Genomic DNA, 18,341 nt, shown 5'->3' on the forward strand with positions numbered 1-18,341 from the left:
TGTGCACATTAAATAAACTTGTTATATCAGAGCGGCTTTAGATTTCCCGAGAGGCCATGAACAGGGTACACGGCGTTCCTATGTACCCCACACCCAGTCACCCCCCCCCCCCCATCGCAGTTCTGAGCACGTTAGCGTTTGAGGAACCCTGTTCTTCTCCCTGCTTCCTGTCCCTCTCTGTCCCCGATCTATTTCCTTCCCAGCCCCATGGCTGAAGTCAACAATGGCTTATCGGAGTCTCCTCCTGCCCCCTGGGAACTTTGTGATGTCATAGGGTGCTCATAGGGTGTGAAGCATCTGACACACGGTCACGCACCTCACAAACATTATTTTGTGATCCTCTAAACATCTTTATGAGGCCGGCACCGTGAACCCATCTCACAGACGAGGAACTGATACACAGAGAGGTTGAATCAAAGCCGGAATTTGAACTCAGATCTGCCTACCTGTAAGCCAGTGGCCTTCCCCTGTCCGCATTGTCTCAGGGAACCAATCTGTCCCTGGGTGGCTGCACGCTTGCTTCCAGGAACTCTGACCCAGCCAGCAGCGAGTTTCCCAATCGGTCCTCCCCTGGGATTTTCTGGTCTGCAGGGCTTTGAGGGAGAGGTGGGCCCCCTGGAGACACAAAAGGTCAAGGAGTGGTCTCAGCTGTTCACAGTCCAGGGCGGCTGCCCAAACTCACGTACCTACAAATTCCAGACGCTCGTCTGGTTGCCTGGGCAGGACTTCTTCAGCCCAGGTGGACAGAATGTTCTGTCAGGGGCAGACTCTGGAGGAGGCTTCACAATCCGCTTGGCTGACGGGGATGTGTCTTCCTTTGGGGCAGGGCAGGGAGAAGGCTGGGAGTCCGTCACCGGAAAGAGAAGGACCCCCTAAAGAAGGCCTCTGGCTGTTTAAGGACTTTGCCAAGTTCATTTCTTCCAGGAAGCCTTCCTGAATGGAGGCCCACCCCCACTGTTCATGGATGTGTTTGTTCACCCCACCATTAGGTGAGTCCTCTCACCTCAAGGAAAAGGAGGCATCTGGTGGGTGGTGCCACTGCTTATCAGATCCACAGTCTTGGACAAGTCACATCAGCTTGCTGACTCTCTGTTTCTGCACCTGCAGAGTGGGATTACAATATCCCCTAACTTGCTGTGGCTCAAACCCACCCCAACTTTGTGATTCTTCTTACTGTAATTAAGACCACGAAGTAGCCACAAAAATTCACGTTGATAAATTCTTGAAAATCTAGTAAGGGCATGTAGAGAACTTGAATTTTTGGCAACATGGCAGACTGAATTAATGTGAAACTCCCCTTCGAATACAAACACGGAGAAAGGTTGCATACAAGCTAATATTTAAAAAAAATACCTTAAATACAGAGCGGACCTTAAGGGGACAGGAACTCCCAGGGCCAGTAACAAAGAAAGGACACAAGCCAGGAACTTTGGTCAGCTGGGGCTGGTGTCACAGCTGCCCACAACCATTTCCAGCCCAGTTGGAGAATGTCCGGGTGGGGGTAGGAGATATGGCCTGGGGCCCGTGGAAGTGGGAAGGGGATCCTTGCAAAAAGCTGTATCACTTGAAAGGTAGCCCCAGTCTCTGAAAATGGGACTAGAGAGCTCCGTCCACTAGCTCAGTAAAGGAAGTGGGTCCCTTCTGCTCAGGGCACCGAGTGAGATTAGAAAAGCCTTCTGTGAGAATTCAGACGTTCAAGTTTGTGCCAGGTGGAGGTGAAGAGCTTAAAGGCACACCAGTAGGCAGCCTTCAGCAGGAACCCAAGATAAGAAATTAACATAAAGTCTATCAACAGAACCAGGGAACCCCCTGGGGCCCTAGAATGGGAAGCCAAACCCCTGTGCAGAGCCATCGTGCCACCTGGAGCATCGAGGCTCCCTCAGAAGAAACAGCCCTGCAGAAGATGAGCTTGCAATAAACAAGCGTAAGCCTCCAGGGAGGCAAACCCCGGAAAGGTGAGTCTGCAGACACTGCGAAGGGAAAAGCGTGCACCCCTAGAAGAGGGACAAGAGAACGGCATGAGAGAGGGAGCGTGCTTCAAATAATTGCAGATAAAAGGACAAGAAAAATTCATCAACACCTAGACGCTATTTAAAAAGGTAAATGCACAAAAGTTCTGCGGATGAAACGTACAGTCAGTGAAATGAAAAACCGTCAAATGACCACGGCTGAAAAAATTGGCGAACTGGAAGGAAAAAAGTGTCATAGGTGGAAATCGTTTTATTGCACGGAACCCTGATCAGATGCAGGGAATCCATATGTCTCTAAATTACATGCTAAGCAAGAAAAATGTGGCTCTTTGTGTGCGTCTGAGTGTGTGTGTTGGGGGGAGGAGGTAGGCATGTAAGTGTGTGTTTCTGCACGTGTTGAGGAGGAGCACGTGTGTGTGTGTGTGTGTGTGTGTGTGTGTGCCTGTGTGCGTGGGGGCACAGATAACACGGGCGTGGTGATGGGGGTCTGATCAGACATGGCCGTCATGTCCCTGCATTTAGATTATGTCTTCTCTGGTAGAACGTTTTTCAGCACGTTTTATGATTTAGGTGACCAACTTCCTGTATTTTTGACAATTCTATCAAATCTCCAGCAATTACACTGCCCCCCTTCTGGGATGTCAGGACCCCACCCTGGGACATTGGGGGCAGGCAGGGACCCCGTTGATGGCTTGCCCGTGTTTGCACATCTGAGGAGGGAGCCTGGGCTCGGGGGCACTGCTGGCTGAGCGAAAAGGGAACACATCAGAAAGGCACCCCTGTGGCTCCTGGCTCTGATTGCTTTCCCTGTACTCCGCCCTCTCCTCTTTCATGTTTCCTTCATCATTTAACAACCACGGAAAAGGGACTCGGGGAGCCCGCGAAGGGAGAGGTGGCCATTGTGCTCCCTGTCTCCCCACTCGTGCTTTGACCCCCACCCTGGGCCATCCCCCAAAAGAAAAAACTTCCCACTTTTTTTTTTTTCTGAACTCAGCAAACAATATAGCAAAGTTACTGTGTCTTTTCAAAGTGCTTGAGAACAAGCTTTGTAACACATCAGAGGAGAGCATTTTCACTGCGAAAGAAATGCGTCCCTTGCAGAAGAGCGTGGCCAGGCACTGCAACCTTTGTGACATAATGGGTGGCAGTCAGGTGCCCCCTCGTGCGTGGTGCCCGAATGCCCGTGTGACCTTGGGCAAGTTACTGACAAACGGAGACACAAAGTCGTACCCACTTCCCGGGGGTGAGGATTAAATGCGATAAGGCCTGTAAAACACTGGTGTGAAACTAGACGCTGCCTGGTTGGTGTTCTTGTTGCGTTAACGTCGGCGCGGCCACCCTCATCTCCAGCACTGTGTTTGGCTGCTAGCTGGGGGAGGGTGCCGGCCATCCCCACCTCTCTGCGGGGCTGGGCCCAGGATCCGAGACGACGTTGCACTGTATCCACTCAGTGGTGGCACAGGCATTTCTCACGGGACGCTAGCCCCCTTCCTGCCGTTCTCTTCTCTTGGACCTCCTGGCTGCCAGAGCACTGTTGAAACCCATGAATCATGTCACTGCCCTTTCCCCACCCCAAACCTTCAAAGGCTTCTCAACCCACTTTGAACAGAATCCAATCTACTCCCCATGGCCTACAAGGGATGAAGCGGCCTCTGTCTCCAACTCTTGCTTCTCTGTCCTTACAACAGCCACGCTCAACCTCAGGGCCTTGCCACATGCTGTTTCTCAACACAACTGTTGCACCCTCGACTCTTATCTTCCTGCTTTTTCCCTGAAAAGGTCTTCGTTGACCACTCTGTCTAAACCCGTCCCCATCCAGCCTGTATTACGTGACTCAGTAGCCTGTTCCTTTCCTGTAAAGCCCTGGCCACAGTGTCGCTATCCATTGTCAGCTCATGGGCTTGCCGTCCTTCTCCCCCACGGGACCGTGCATTCTGTCAGGGGAGAGACCGTATCTGCTGTATGGTCAAGGTATCTCCAGCACTTCATGCAGCTCCTGACACAAAATGGGGATCGACAACCTGAGGTCAGACGAGACTGAATTAAAAACAGAACAACATATTGTGCCAGTTCAAGTCTGGAAATAATTGGGAGATTGAAACTTCTGGCAGATGGTGAGAAACCAATTTAACGTCATCCTCAAAGGTGAAAAACTGAAAGCTTTTCCTCTAAGAGCAGGAACAAGACAAAGATGTCTACTCTCCGCTTTTAGTTGACGTAGTATTGACGTCCTACCCACAGCCATCAGACAAGAAAAAGAAACAAAAGGTATCCGAATTGGAAAGGAAGAAGTAAAACCCTCACAATGTGCAGATGACATGATACCATGTACAGAAAACCCTAGCGACATCACCAAAAACCAATCAGAGCTCTCAAATGAATTCAGTAAAGCTGCAAAATAAAAATTAGTATACAAAAATTGGTTGCATTTTCATACACTAATAACAAAGCAGCAGAAAGATAAATTAAGAAAACCATCCCATTTACAATTGTACCAAAAAGAATAAAATGCCCAGGAATAAATATAACCAAGGAGGTTAAAGACCTCTACTCTGAAAATTACAAAATCTCGATGAGAGAAATTAAAGATGGACATAAACAGAAAGATATTCCATGCTCATGAACTGGAAGAATCAATAATGTTAAAATGTCCACCCTACTCAAATCAATCTACAGATTGAATGCAATGTCTATCAAAATGCCAATAACATTTTCACAGAACAAGAACAAACAATCCAAAAACTTGTACGGAACCGCAAAAGACCAAGTAACCAAAGTAATCTTGGAAAAGAAGAACAAAGCTGGAGGCATTATGCTCCCAGATGTCAAGTTATACGACAAAGCTATAGTACTCAAAACAGTATGGTCCTGGCACAAAAATAGATACATAGATCAATGGAACAGAATAGAGGGCACAGAATAAACCCATGCTTATATGGTCAATTAATCTAAGACAAAGGAAAGAAGAGTATACAACGGGGAGAAGACAGTCTTTTCAACAAATGGTGTTGGGAAAACTGGACCACGACATGCAGAAGAATGAACCTAGACCACCTTCCTACACCAAACACAAAAATAAACTCAAAATGGATGACAGACCTAAGTGTGAGACCCGAAGCCATAAAACTTCTAAAAGAAAACACAGGTAGTAATCTCTTGGACATCAGCCTTACCAACATATTTATGAATATGTCTCCTCAGGCAAGAGAAACAAAAGCAAAAATAAACTATTCTGAGATATCGCCTCACACCTGTCAGAACGGCTATTATCAAAAGGACACGGGCTGCCTGGATGGCTCAGTTGACTGGCTAAGCATCCGACTCTTGGCTTTGGCTCATGTCATGATCTCATGGTTTGTGAGATCAAGCCCGGCATTGGGCTTTGCACTGACAGCATGGAGCCTTCTTGGGATGCTTGTTCTTCCTCTCTCTCTGCCCCCTGCCCCCAAAATAAATAAATAAACATTTTTTAAAAAGACAAAAAGTACCAAGTGTTGGCAAGGATGGGGAGAGAAAGGAATACTCATGCAGTGTTTGTGGGAATGCAAACTGGTGTAGCCACCGTGGAAACCAGTATGGACGTTCCTCAAAAACTTAAAGATCGCAATATCGTATGAGCCGGTAATTCTACTACTGGGTATTTACCCAAAGAAAACGAAAACATCAGTTTGAAAAGACACCTGCACCCCTATGTCTATTGCAGCATTATTTACAACAGCCAGGATATGGAAGCAACCCAGGTGTCCATCGATAGATGAATAAAGAAGTGATACACGTACGAGGGAATATTACTAAGTCATAAAAAAGAATGAGATCTTGCCATTTGCAACAACATGGGTGGATCTAGAGGGTATCACGCACAGTGAAGTAAGTCAGAGAAAGACAAGTACCACATGGTTTCACTTATTTGTAGAATCTCAAAAAAAAAAAAAACAAAAACGAAAAAGAATGAACAAATGAACAAAACAACAGAAACAGACTCAAAACTCCAGAGAACAAACTGGTGGCTGCCAGAGGGGAGGAGAGAGGGGGCATGGGTGAAATAGGTGATGGGGATTAACTTCCAGTTATAAAATCAGGAAGTCAGGAGGTGAAAAGTGCAGCCTGGGGACTGCTGTGAATGATGTTGTGATAACGTTGTAACGGGACAGATGGCGGCTACACTTCACCGTGATGAGCCGGGTGATGGGTGGAACCTTGGAATCACTGTGCTGTACCCTGCACATCGTGGGCAGCTCTGAAAAGCTCAGCTCCAGGCTGAGTGTGTGTTTCCTGTGGGCCGCCTCCCTCCTGGGCCAAACTCACCAGGCAGAGGGCCCACCCCTACTCTGGGGTGAGAAACAAGGGGTAGGACAAGAGGCCAGGAGTGCTCGGGGGGAATCTCTCCTCATGGCCCCTGAGCAGTGGGGAAGATGCCTTCTACCGTCCAGATACATAAGACACAGATGCTGGAGGGGCGCCTGGGTGGCTCAGTCAGTTAATTGTCCGACTTTGGCTCAGGTCTTAATCTCACAGTTTGTGAGTTTGAGCCCTGCAGCAGGCTCTGTGTTGACAGCTCAGAGCCTGGAGCCTGCTTCGGATTCTGTGTCTCCCTCTCTCTCTGCCCCTCCCCTGCTCATGCTTTCTGTCTCTCTCTCTCTCTCTAAAAAAAAAAAATAATAATAACACATTAAAAAAAATTTTTTTAAAGAAATACATGCTGGATAAAATACAGGAAGACAGAGGAGACTTGAGTCCAGCAAAAGGAAGACATTAGCAAATGGAGAGGTAGATTGATTCAGGGAAGCATGAGGGACGCCAGGGGTACTTCCTGGAGGAGGCACCAGGTGCATCCAGAGGAAAGCAGCACAGCTGGGGAGAGGTGGCCAATGTGACCTTGGCACAGAGACGCAGATTCTGACCCTGGGCCCTCCCCCAGGGCCAAAAGCAAGGCTCAGTGCACCCTGGTCCCATTCTTGGTCACCACCCGGAGGGTCCCTGAGGCGTCCAGGGGTTGCAGAGGGAGAAGGCCTAGCCGTGTTTGGAAATGAGTCCCCTCCCTGCCCTCGGGACCAGTCACATCCCTTCTCCTTTCCAAGCAGATATTCCAGAGAGATCAGGCTTCGTGATTAGGGGATTGAATCATGGGCAGGCTAGAAAAGCTGAAGGCTCATCCCTAAGCTGGGACAAGGGGACGGCTCTCGGGCTGTGCACAGACACCGTGGGGTGGCGGGGGCGGGGGGGGAGGACGCAGAAACAGGGTGCCAGGAGGGCTGCCGGGAGGTGACAGCTGATCACAGAGACAAAGACGGGCACGTCGGCACCCATACACCCCCACATATCCACAGCGTTATATGCCCACGCTCATGCACGGTCTTTGCTTATAGAAGAACTTAGAGTAGACATACTGCCTATTTACAAGGACACACACACACACACACACACACAACACATGTACACGCATACGTGGCTCTCAAATATATATTTATAGACAAATTCATAAATACCTATGAACCTATGAACACATGCTATGTATGTATTAGTGCGTGTGAAGTACGTTTGAGCACGCGTATCGCAAGAATGCATGTCCAGACATGTACATGGCATATAGCCACCGTGAGCGTGTATGTGTGTAGCCACGCCCACCCAACACGAGTGTGCGGACTTCACAGTGAGGTACCCACGTGACATACACACCACACAGTGTCACTCTGTGCTGTGGGTACACCCCACAAATAGTACCCGTACGTATCAGGCGTGTGTATGCGAAGCCACTCCACTGTACCATATGGGTCGCCATTTCTCTGTGACGTCAAATCAATCCAGGAAGGAAGATGAACCGGAATCTACCCTGTTCCCTGAGAAGTATCGCAGGAGGGTCCTCTCCCCTTCCTCCCGCCGGGAGCACGCGTCATTTATGCGAACTCTTCTAAACAATGACTCTTCCCTCTTCGGCAGCTGCTGGCACGAGCATGCAGGTCCCCTTCTAGAAGCAGGTGATGGAGTCAAGGCCAGAAGGAACAATGTGTCCCAGATGGGACCCTGGAGGAGACGGAAGCCCACGTCTATAGGAGGAAGCAGCACTTGATCCAGAAAGGGACTTTCTGAGGCTGGTGACGGCACAGCTCCCGCTTGCTTGGGTGCTCCAGTATCACACCCAGCAGGGAAACAAGGTCACGGGGCCACAAGCCTTGGCTGCCGAGGCTGGGGACTCCCCGCTCCATGGCTCCCGACCTGACCTCCAGGGCTCTTTCATTCAGTAGCGACATGACTTGTTCCCCACGGACACTCATCAGACAGCAGGAATGTGGGACAGGCGTGCCTGTGCCTGGGAATGGCCCCCTGAGGCGGCAACGGCAGCTTCTCTGGAGACGGATGGCCGTCACACCTCTCGCCCAGATTTCAGGACTGTTGGAAAAACTGACCACAGCCCTCAGTTCTTCCGAAGGCAGTTTCTCCAGCTGCACTGTCCAGCGAGAGACCCTCAGCCAGTGCTGAGCCCTGCTCCCTGGGAGGGACCCAAGAATGACAGCTCGGAGGGACAGATATGGCCAAGTGGGCTTAGGGTGCTGTCTGGCCTGGGTCATGCCTCCTTCACCACTTCTTAGCCTGTCATTTGAGCTGTTCTGAATCCTACTTGCCTAATGACACCGGTGTCAGAGAGTTGGTGCAGAGATTAACAGCATCGTTATGTTGAAAGTGATTTCTTCCTGTGCTGTAAATTCCTCCATAAATGCTATGTGATGGCAGAAATAAGGAGACCAGAACCACCTAACCTTCCAGATATAATTTCCTGCCTCCTAAAAATTGTATTTGGGGACACACAGGATATGGCAGATTATTATATAAATGGCCCCTATCAATCCCACCTCATGGCATACAAGGCTTTGTGCCCCCACCCCCCCCCCCCAACTCAACCCCGGACTTGGCCATGTGACTCATCTGGTAACGAGACATCCCCCAACATGATGCAGCAAGCTGCTCAGCACTCGTACGTTGTGGCTCGCCCTCTTGGAAAGAAAGCCTGGCTGTGTGCGAAAGTGGGGTTCTCCTGGTGGAGGGGCCGTGGAGAGCAGGACCAGGCGCTCCAGCCCACAGCTTTAGGCAGATGCCAGACAGGTGAGAGAGGCCATCGAGGGCCATGAGCTCCAGATGACTGAAGCTGCAAGAATGAGCCCAGGGAGACCTGCCCCAGCTGCAGAATCATGAGAAAACTAGTGCTCTTAAAGTCACCAAGTTTGGGGCAGTTTGTTGGTTGGCAATAGCAACAGATACGCAGGGCATTTGAGGCACAGATGTTCCCGTATTCTGCCCAGAGTTACAGAGAACTTAGTGGCTGAGTCAAGCGTAGGACTCGAGCACCCAGGATTCTTCTTGCCTTCCCTAGTCCCTGCGTCTGTCATTCTGTACAGCTTGAAATTCCAAGGGCCCGGAGGACAGTGTGGGTTTGGCAAGGGCCTCAGAATGGCACCTGTAAGGCATAGTTACTGATATTGGTATTCCAGAATGCAGGAAAGGGGGGAGGGCTTATAAGGTAGGTGGAAGGTTCAAAAGAGCCAGAGGGAAATTCTCCCCCTAAAAAAGGGACACAGCATGCAGAGGGCTCGGGCTGTGGGCTCAGAGGGAAGGGGTCAAAGCCTAACTGCTCTTTCCTTAGTGTGCTCCTTCAGGCAAGTTGCTTCATCTAGGGAGCCTCAGTGTCCACATCTGTAACATAGGTGTAGCTGTGCCTTGCCAACAGAGACATCATGCCCCACTCCAAGCCTGGGGAGCATGCAGGAAATCCTCCTTCTCTCCTGGGATCTGAGCACCTCCCTTGTGGGGTTTTTGGAACGGGCGTGCAGTGGCCAGTTCTCCTGGGGGCTTGCAAAGATGCGAGGTGTTTAGGGGTGCCCGGGTGGCTCAGTCGGTTGAGCGACCAACTTCCGCTCAGGCCATGATCTCGCGGTTTCTGAGTTCGAGCCCCACACTGGGCTCTGTGCTGACAGCTTGGAGCCTGGAGCCTGCTTAGGATTCTGTGTCTCCTAGGGGGCGCCTGGGTGGCTCAGCCGGTTAAGTGTCCGACTTCGGCTCAGGTCATGATCTCGCGGCTCGTGAGTTCAAGCCCCGCGTCGGGCTCTGTGCTGACAGCTCAGAGCCTGGAGCCTGTTTCAGATTCTGTGTCTCCCTCTCTCTCTGACCCTCCCCCGTTCATGCTCTGTCTCTGTCTCAAAAATAAATAAACGTTAACAAAAAATTTTTTTTAAAAAGGATTCTGTGTCTCCTCTCTCTGCCCCTCCCCCACTTGTGCTCTCTCTCTCTCTCTCTCTCTCTCTGTTTCTCAAAAATAAATAAATGTAAAAAAAAAAATTTAAAAAAAAGGATGCGAGGTGTTTGGACCAAGTCAGTGTCATGGGGTGCTGGGTCTCCTGAAGGTCAACCTGAGTGAGGAGGAGGGAGGCTGGAGGGAGAGAAGGGACCCCGGGACCTGGTTCCTGTCTGCCTATCCAGAGGGTCTGGTTCAAAGGTGGCTACATACCCTCAAAGGTGTCAGTGAGTCTGGGACCCTTGACTCTGTCATCAAGACCCTGCTGCTGCGCCCTCTTCACCTTTGATGGTTGACCTGTGGCCAAGAGGTCAAACATGCACATCAAAAAGCCTTGCTTTCTTGCTTCCCCCAGGTGAGCCGTCCCTGAGCTCCCCTGTCAGCCACATCCGAGCCCACGGCCAGGCCTGGAAGAAGAGACCAGATCGCTGGCCCGTCCTGAGACCTGGATCTTCCACATCTTCACGTGTCCCACACGTGGATAGGCTGGCCCCTCCCTCTGCTGGAGGCTTCTGGAGGCTTCCCTCCTAGCCTAGAGTCGTTCATTGTGTCATTGTGTTAGCCTCCAGGGGCTGCTCTCACAAAGGACTCTAAGGAAGTGTTCTCGCAGTGCTGGAGGCCAGAAGTCCAAAAGCAAGGTGTGGAAGGGGCCCTGCTCCCCCGGGAGGCTCCGGGCAAAGCGCTTCCTTGCTTCTTCTAGCTTCTAGAGTGGCCAGTGACCCCTGGCGTTCCTTGACTCAGGGCTGCCAAATCTCTCCTCTGCCCTCACGTGGCCTTCTCCCTGGGGGCCCGTCTCTTTGTCCCTCTCCCCTTTTCATACGCCAGTCTCACTGGATTAAGGCCCCACTCCAGTCATCTCCACGACATCTACGAAGAGCCTACTTCCCCCAAATGGGTCCCATTCATAGGTCCCAGGGGTTAGATGTTGGGCATATCGTTTCAGAGGGCACAACTGAACCCACAATAAACCAAGTGTTGACAACAATAGCAACATGACAATCATTATAAGGTCCTTATATTTGTGCCAGGGGCCGTTCTAAGAATTTTACAAGTGTTAATTAGCCGAAACCCTCACAACAAGCCTACGAGTGAGTATTGTTATTCTCTCCACTTTACAGTTGGGGAAACTGAGGCACGGGAAATTGATCCACGGCCCCGAGTCACAGAGCCAAGTCGGGTAGTTGGACCACCCTAACCTTTACCCTCATCTGTTCATCTTATGGTCTGGCCATAAGTTTTTGGTGTTGTTTTTGTTTGTTTGTTTGTTTGTTTAAGTTTATCTATTTATTTTTGAGAAGAGGGGAGGGGCGGAGAGACAGGGAGAGAGAATCCCAAGCAGGCTCCACGCTGTCAGCGGGGAGCCTGATGTGGGGCTCGAACCCACAAACCGTGAGATCATGACCTGAGCCGAAATCAAGAGTCAGACCCTTAACCCACCAAACCCCCCCGTCACCCCCCCGGGTTTCCGGTTTTATGAATTACACAGGCTGGCTCTGGCTTTTGTCCTGCTTCCTCTGGGATTTTTCTTCATCGTCTCAATCGCTATCAGAGTGATGTGTCACCTCAAGACCTGTCAGGTGGACCTGAGCCCCTCTGAGGAAAGTACCTGGTGGGGAGGGCTGCTGTCACCCTGCTTCGTCTTCTGTGCTTCTGACATTTTATACAGTGGATGTGGTGGTGAGAGGCATAGACCCCATGCCTGACCTCAGAGTCTGTTTATGGTTAAGTCAGAGGGAAACTGAGGTCACAGAGTTGGGATGTGTCCAGAGTCACAGAGTGAGTCGGCCCAGGGCCAGGGCTCGGTCCCAGGTCTCACTCCCCCCAGGGCAGGCTCTTCCCAGTACAACTCTCTGCACCACCCCTGCTACCTGCTTCTGGAGAGGACAGTCCCCAACTGCAGACATGCATCATTTTTGAGAAGTCTCTCGAACGGAGACAGGAGGAGGCGGTTTGGAGACAGCCCACCCCGGAGGTCAGGGCCACATTCGGGGGTAGAATTGCCCGAGCTTTGCCCACGTCTAGCTGTGACTGCCCCCACTGCCATGCCAGATGTCTTCGGGAGACAGCCCTGTGGTCAGCTTCCAGGCCAGGGCAGGGCTGATCTGCTACCCTCCCCTCGGACAGGGATTTCACACCCAGGAAAATAATTTCCTGGTAAGGAGATTAGAAGGCATCGCCCGCTTTCGGGAACAGGATGGGGCCCGGGTGAGGCAGGAGAGGAACAGCGGGAGAGGCTGGGGGGCAGGCGGGGGCGCGGGAGGAAGTGTCACTGTCAATCAGGGCGCTGACCCATCTAATCCAGCCTCCCGGCTCTCCTGATCCCAGGGACAGATGCCGGGTAAAAAGGCGCAAACTTGGCGGGCTGGGCCCTCCCTGCAGGCCTGCAATACGGGCCCCTCTGTGGAGAGCCGGCTTAATCTTGCCAAGACGTAAGCTGTCCAAAAGGCGCTCTCGGAGGCTCCCGTGCATTTCCCCTGCGCCTCACGTGCAGGGTTGCAGTCACAGGTACAGCACATTCCCGTTAGTCAGCGTGTCTCATGCACTTGGTGGGGCTGTGACCGGGGCGGGTCAGGAACCTGAGGGCCTTTGGGCACTCGGTGATATCACCCAGGCCTTGTGCTGGTCTTTGGCCGCATTCATTCATTCATTCATTCAACAAGCTTTTACTAATCTGAACGGATTAGACGGGGTCCTGGTCCTGAAAAGAGTTGGTACGTAACAGCTTAGGGATTACACCTCTGCTGTCCATCCATCTGTCCATCATCCGTCTGTCCATCCTTTTCACCCTAGGCTCCCAGGCACCAGTGTAAAGAGAAAAGGTAGCAAGCCTTGCCCACGTCCTACACAGACTCTGTTGAGCATTAATTGGGGATGAAAGGGACTCCTGACCAGGAGCTCTTCTCCATTCAGTCCTCTTTACTTACAGCTTTCTTTAATGTTTTTATTTATTTTTGAGAGAGAGAGAGAGAGACAGCACAAGCAGGGGACAGGCAGAGAGAGAAGGAGACACAGAATCCTAAGCAGGCTCTAGGCTCCTAGCCGGCAGCATAGAGCCTGACTCGGGGCTCGAACTCACAAACTGTGAGATCATGACCTGAGCCGAAGTCGGACGCTCAACTGACTGAGCCACCCAGGTGCCTCTGGTCCTTTTCACTTACACGCCATGCAAGACTTTAATTAAATTCACCCACATCAAGAAACAGCTTGGGCCCCTGAAGATGCCAGAACGAAGTGGCCAGGTTGACCTTGCCCGCGAGGTACCCATCCAAAAGAAGAAGCCACCAAGAAGCCCAGCAGAGTGTGGAGGGCAGCCGTGACAAGCTGCAAGGGGCAGGTGGAGGGGTGAGAGATGCCCGGCCACCCAGGCCCAGCCTTTCAGTGCTCATTTGGATTTGCCAGGTGGTTCGTTCATGGTACGGATGGGTAAAAGGCTGCAGTAAGGCATCTCAAGGACCACGGAGCACAGTCACGGAGTGTTCTGTGTCAGGGAGTGAGACACAGGCTCTGAGGACTGTGGGGTATGGCTAGGAACAGATGGGGTTGCATTTGAATTTGAGACCATCTGGGAAAACTCCAGATGCATAAGTGCTGTATATATCAGTGACTATCCAGTGTGTATATTTGCCTGCAGCAAAACTATGAAGTCAGTGCCTTGCCTTCAATCCAGTTTAATCGAATCCAATAAATCACACGCTTTCTGTGTTGCTCTGGGCAAGAGACTGAGGGAAGTAACTGGTATCTGAATGCCATTCTCCAGGTGCTCCCTTAGGGACCGTGGAAAATGGCCTGGCGTTCCCCATGACAGCATTAGGCAATGTTGGAGGACTGCCTTGTCAGTATCACCGTGGAATAGCGGTTAGGGTCACAAACTCTGCCGCTGGGCTTCCGGGTGCAAATCCTGGCTCCACCACTTACTGAGTGACCTTGGGCACATTTTCTTAACTTCTCTTGCCTCAGTTTGTCTATCTGTAAAATGGGGATGGGGCACCTGGGTGGCTCTGTTGGTGTTAAGCGTCCAACTCTCGATTTCAGCTCAGGTCATGATCTCATGGTTTTGTGAGTTTGAGCCCTGGGTGGGGCTCTAGGCTGACAGTGTGGAGCCTGCTTGGGATTCTCCCTCTCATCTTCCCTCTCTGCCCCTCCCCTGCTCCCTCTCTCCCTCTCTCAAAATAAATAAATAAATTTAAAAAAGAGAGAAAGAAAAATATTCTAAAAAAATGAGGATAAGAAGATTTGGGTCATTTGGGCTGTTCACAAATAGTCTAGTCCCTTCTTTGGGACACATGGGAGGATTGTGCTTTACCTCCTTTTTTATTTTTTAGACAACGTATTCTTTTAAACATAATTGGAATATTCACAGAAGTAACTTTGTTTCCCTCCCTACTTTGAATTTAGGCATAGCTTTGTGACTTTCTTTAGCCAATAAAACGTGAGTGATTTGCCACATTTGCGGAACCACCACTTCCATGGTGACCACGAAATGATCATGAAACACAGGGGCCCCTGCCGACTGAGTTGGACATGTAGCATCGGCAAGAGATAAACCTTTGTTGTTCTCAGCTACCGAGATAGCGGGATAGTTTGTTGCCATGACATAACCCAGCCTAAATGGACAGGTACATCTAGCACTACGGTGGACTGAATTCTGTCCCCTCCGTATTCGTATGGTGAAGCCCTAACCCCCAGTGTGATCGTATTTGGAGGTGAGTGAGGATTTGGGGAGGTGATTGGGGTCAGATGAGGCCCCGAGAGTGGGGCCTTGTGATGGGACTGGTGCCCTTAGAAGCAGAGACACAGGAGAGCTCGCTCTCCCTCTCCTTCTGTGTGGACACAAAGTGGTCATGTGGCACACGGCAAGATGGCGGCAGTCTTGATGCCCAGAGGAGAGTTCTTATCAGAACCTGGCCGTGCTGGCACCCTGATCGCGGAGAAAACAGATCTGTGCTGTTTGAGCCACCCAGTCTATGGTTTACTACACCAACCCGTGCAGACTAAGACAAGTACCTTTCTCACGGCGGTGTTGTAAGGATTGAATGGCTTACATACAAAGTGCTTGCAGAGGCTCTGGCACAGAATAGCAACATGCAAGCGTCCATTGTTATTATCATGTGGTGTAGACCATGAAACGGTCCGGATAACTGGAACTGAGGTGAGCTCGGCGTCTTTACCTCTTCCGCATGTTTCCTGTTCCCATTTCCTGGAAACTTGACTCATTCATGCTCTTCGTTGTTCATCCTTCCAGGCAACATTTGCTAAGGGTTCACCTTGTTCCATGCCCAAGAGCTCCAGGCTCACATTTGGCAGATATTTCCAGAGCCCCCAGCGGTTAAGTAAGCCTCCTTCCTGCTCGCAAGGGGCTCACGGAGGTGGGGGGGACCCAGACAGTGACCGCTCAGGTGACCAGCACTCCTCTGATGGGCCTGGGAGAGCCCCATGGAGGCTGCCTAATCCTGCAGCAGCCAGGGACTCCCTGAGCGAAGAGCCACTTGTTCTAAACCTTGAGGACAAGTGGGGCTTAGCTGGACGAGAGCAGTCACAGGGGCTCTCCAGGCAGAGGGAAAGGAGTGGGCCAAGGCAAGGCCGGAAAGAGTACCTATGTGATCTTCCCGGGGCCCGCGCACCTCAGTGCTCCGGGAGTCCCTGAGCCCACACGAGAGTCCCCAGCAGGGTCCTGGCAGGCAGCAGGCCCTCTTCTGACACATACCCCCACCCCTCCAGCCTGGGGCAGTGGCCATGACTCCTCCTGTCCCAGCCCACTCTGGTAACATTCATATGATATCACGGCTTTCAGGCTGTCTTCACAAGACACACTGTTTACCAGGTTCCCATGTAGCCGGGGAACGCTATTTGGAGTCAGGCCTTTGAGGGGTGTCACTGGGCCCTCGGCTGACCCTTCCAGACAATCCACACCTCGAACCAGCCTCTGCCAGCCCAGAAGCTTCTCGAGGCTTGACAGGATGGATCCCTTCAGAATGGCCTGTGTCAGGCACCGGGAAAAGGGGGTGCTGAATGCAGGGAGGAAGCCAGGGAAGGAAAGGCAGGGTTTTGAGGACGCTCCTGGGTCTGTCTCTAGAGACAGGGGACGGAAACAAGGCCCCAAAGGCCAACTAAAGAGATGGGCCTAGGCAGATGTGGCAGGAGAGGGTCCGATGTTTCTAGCGGGAGAGCTCCACTTAGCTGACGTGGCTTCTTCCCCACGTCCTGCAAGGCAGCCGTGTCCAATTTGTAAGTGAGGGGTTGCTCGTCCAAAGCGCCTGAAATGTTTCTAAGCTTAGTACCTGTCTGTCGGCTGACCAAACTAAACGGAGGGGGAGCTGGGATTTCAGCGTGGCTACATGTGGGGTGGGGCAGAAAGGACTTAGAGAGGAGAAGCCCGGGGCCCAGAAGACACATGACTGACACCAGACACCATTACTTCTTCCTGCGTGCCGTGCCAGGGGCAGCGTGGGAGGCCCTTGGACTCAAGAACCAGGAGGGCTTTGGGGTGACACAGTGGCCTCCAGGGACCACAGAAAGTTGAAACAGACCCAAGTGTGCCCTTCACCCACTTCTGTTACTTAACATCTATAACCGTGGGCAAAGACCTTAGCCTCTCCAAGACTCAGTTTCCCCCTCAGTGAATTAATGGCGCTTATGCCCTTAGGGGGACGCTGGAGTTTTAGAATAAGACAATGGAGGTCAAATGTCCGGCCTGGTGTCTGGCGTCTAGCAGGTTCTCGGGGATTTCTTCTCCCGTTCCTTGCCACCACTTTTCCTTCTTCTGCTGACCTCCCTTCTCTGTCACAAACAGGCTGCCTTCGGGGGCCAGGACGCAATTGCACCTGAGGGCATAAGAGGGGCTAGAGCTGAGACTGTGGGGATTGAAGACGGGCCGGGCCGTTCAACGTTCTCATCCCCTGGCCACCTGTGAGGCTCACCCTCCCTTCATCGGCCTTGTTTTAACACCTGTGAAATAGAGGAAGCGGGTGGAGTTGGCTGGTTCCTGAAGTAAACCCTGGTTGTGGGTCCTGGGGCACGCAGCCTTCCACCAGGCCATTGAAGAGACCTATGCCACAGGACGAGACCCTTATTTGTCCAAACACATCCATTCTTCCTCCTCCCACTGCAGCGGGTCACCTGGATTGAAGACTTCGTGTCCCAGCTTCGCTCGCAGTAGAATGGGATGTGTCATTAACTTCTGGCTAACGGAAGTGCCATGTGGCAGCTTCTGGGAATTGATCTTAAGAGACAGCTGTGTGCTCTTACCCCTTCTCTTTCATCCCTTCCTTTTTCCAGAAGGCTTTAATGTGGAGATGATTGTAATGGCCATTTGGGCATGAGGTCCTTGGAAATGGAGGCCGCACAGAGCAAAGAAGCAGACTGGAAGGAGCCTGGGCCTCTGAGGGCTTCATGGAGAAAGCCACCAAGGCAGCCTGGATGGTGTCCCTCTGGACTCTTTTATGGCAAAGAAGTCAGATTTTATCTCGCTTAAGCACCATTATTTTGGTCTCTGTTACTTGCAGCCAAAACTTAAAAATCACCGGGCGAAAGCGTGCATAATCTGTACATAAAGCACGTGACGTGTGCAAACGGGAGGCACCCAGAGCCTTGCTTGTATGCAAGTGGCTTGTAGCCCTCTAATTGCCTCACACAACTGGATGGGGTCCCTTGAAAAATCCAAATGGGCATCACACAGGTATGCAACCTGTGTGTGTGTGTGTGTGTGTGTGTGTGTGTGTGTGTGTGTGTATGTGTGTGGTGGTGGTCTCTCGAGTGCCCAAATATTCTGAACTAAACAGAAAGCTCTCTCCCAGGGTGTGAGTACAATCCGGATTTTCTAAGTGCAGCTTCCTGAGCCACTCAAGAAGTTAACTCAGCTACTGTGTAGGGCAGGGAGTGGGCTGCGGGAATGCAGGCCCCCTCCTTTGATTTGCATTGTAGTTGACCCAGAGGCTGGCTGGCCCCTCCAGGCTAATGCTGCTCATTGTCCTCTTGTGAGCATTAGTCTTGAACCACATGTGTGCACAGCAAAGACGGAGTGTCTATTAACAGGGACGATGATTAGCGATTCATGTATTAAGGTCATGTTTATACTTCCATTGTCAACG

This window comes from Panthera tigris, chromosome C1 (assembly GCF_018350195.1).
Source record: "Panthera tigris isolate Pti1 chromosome C1, P.tigris_Pti1_mat1.1, whole genome shotgun sequence".
NCBI lineage: Eukaryota > Metazoa > Chordata > Mammalia > Carnivora > Felidae > Panthera > Panthera tigris.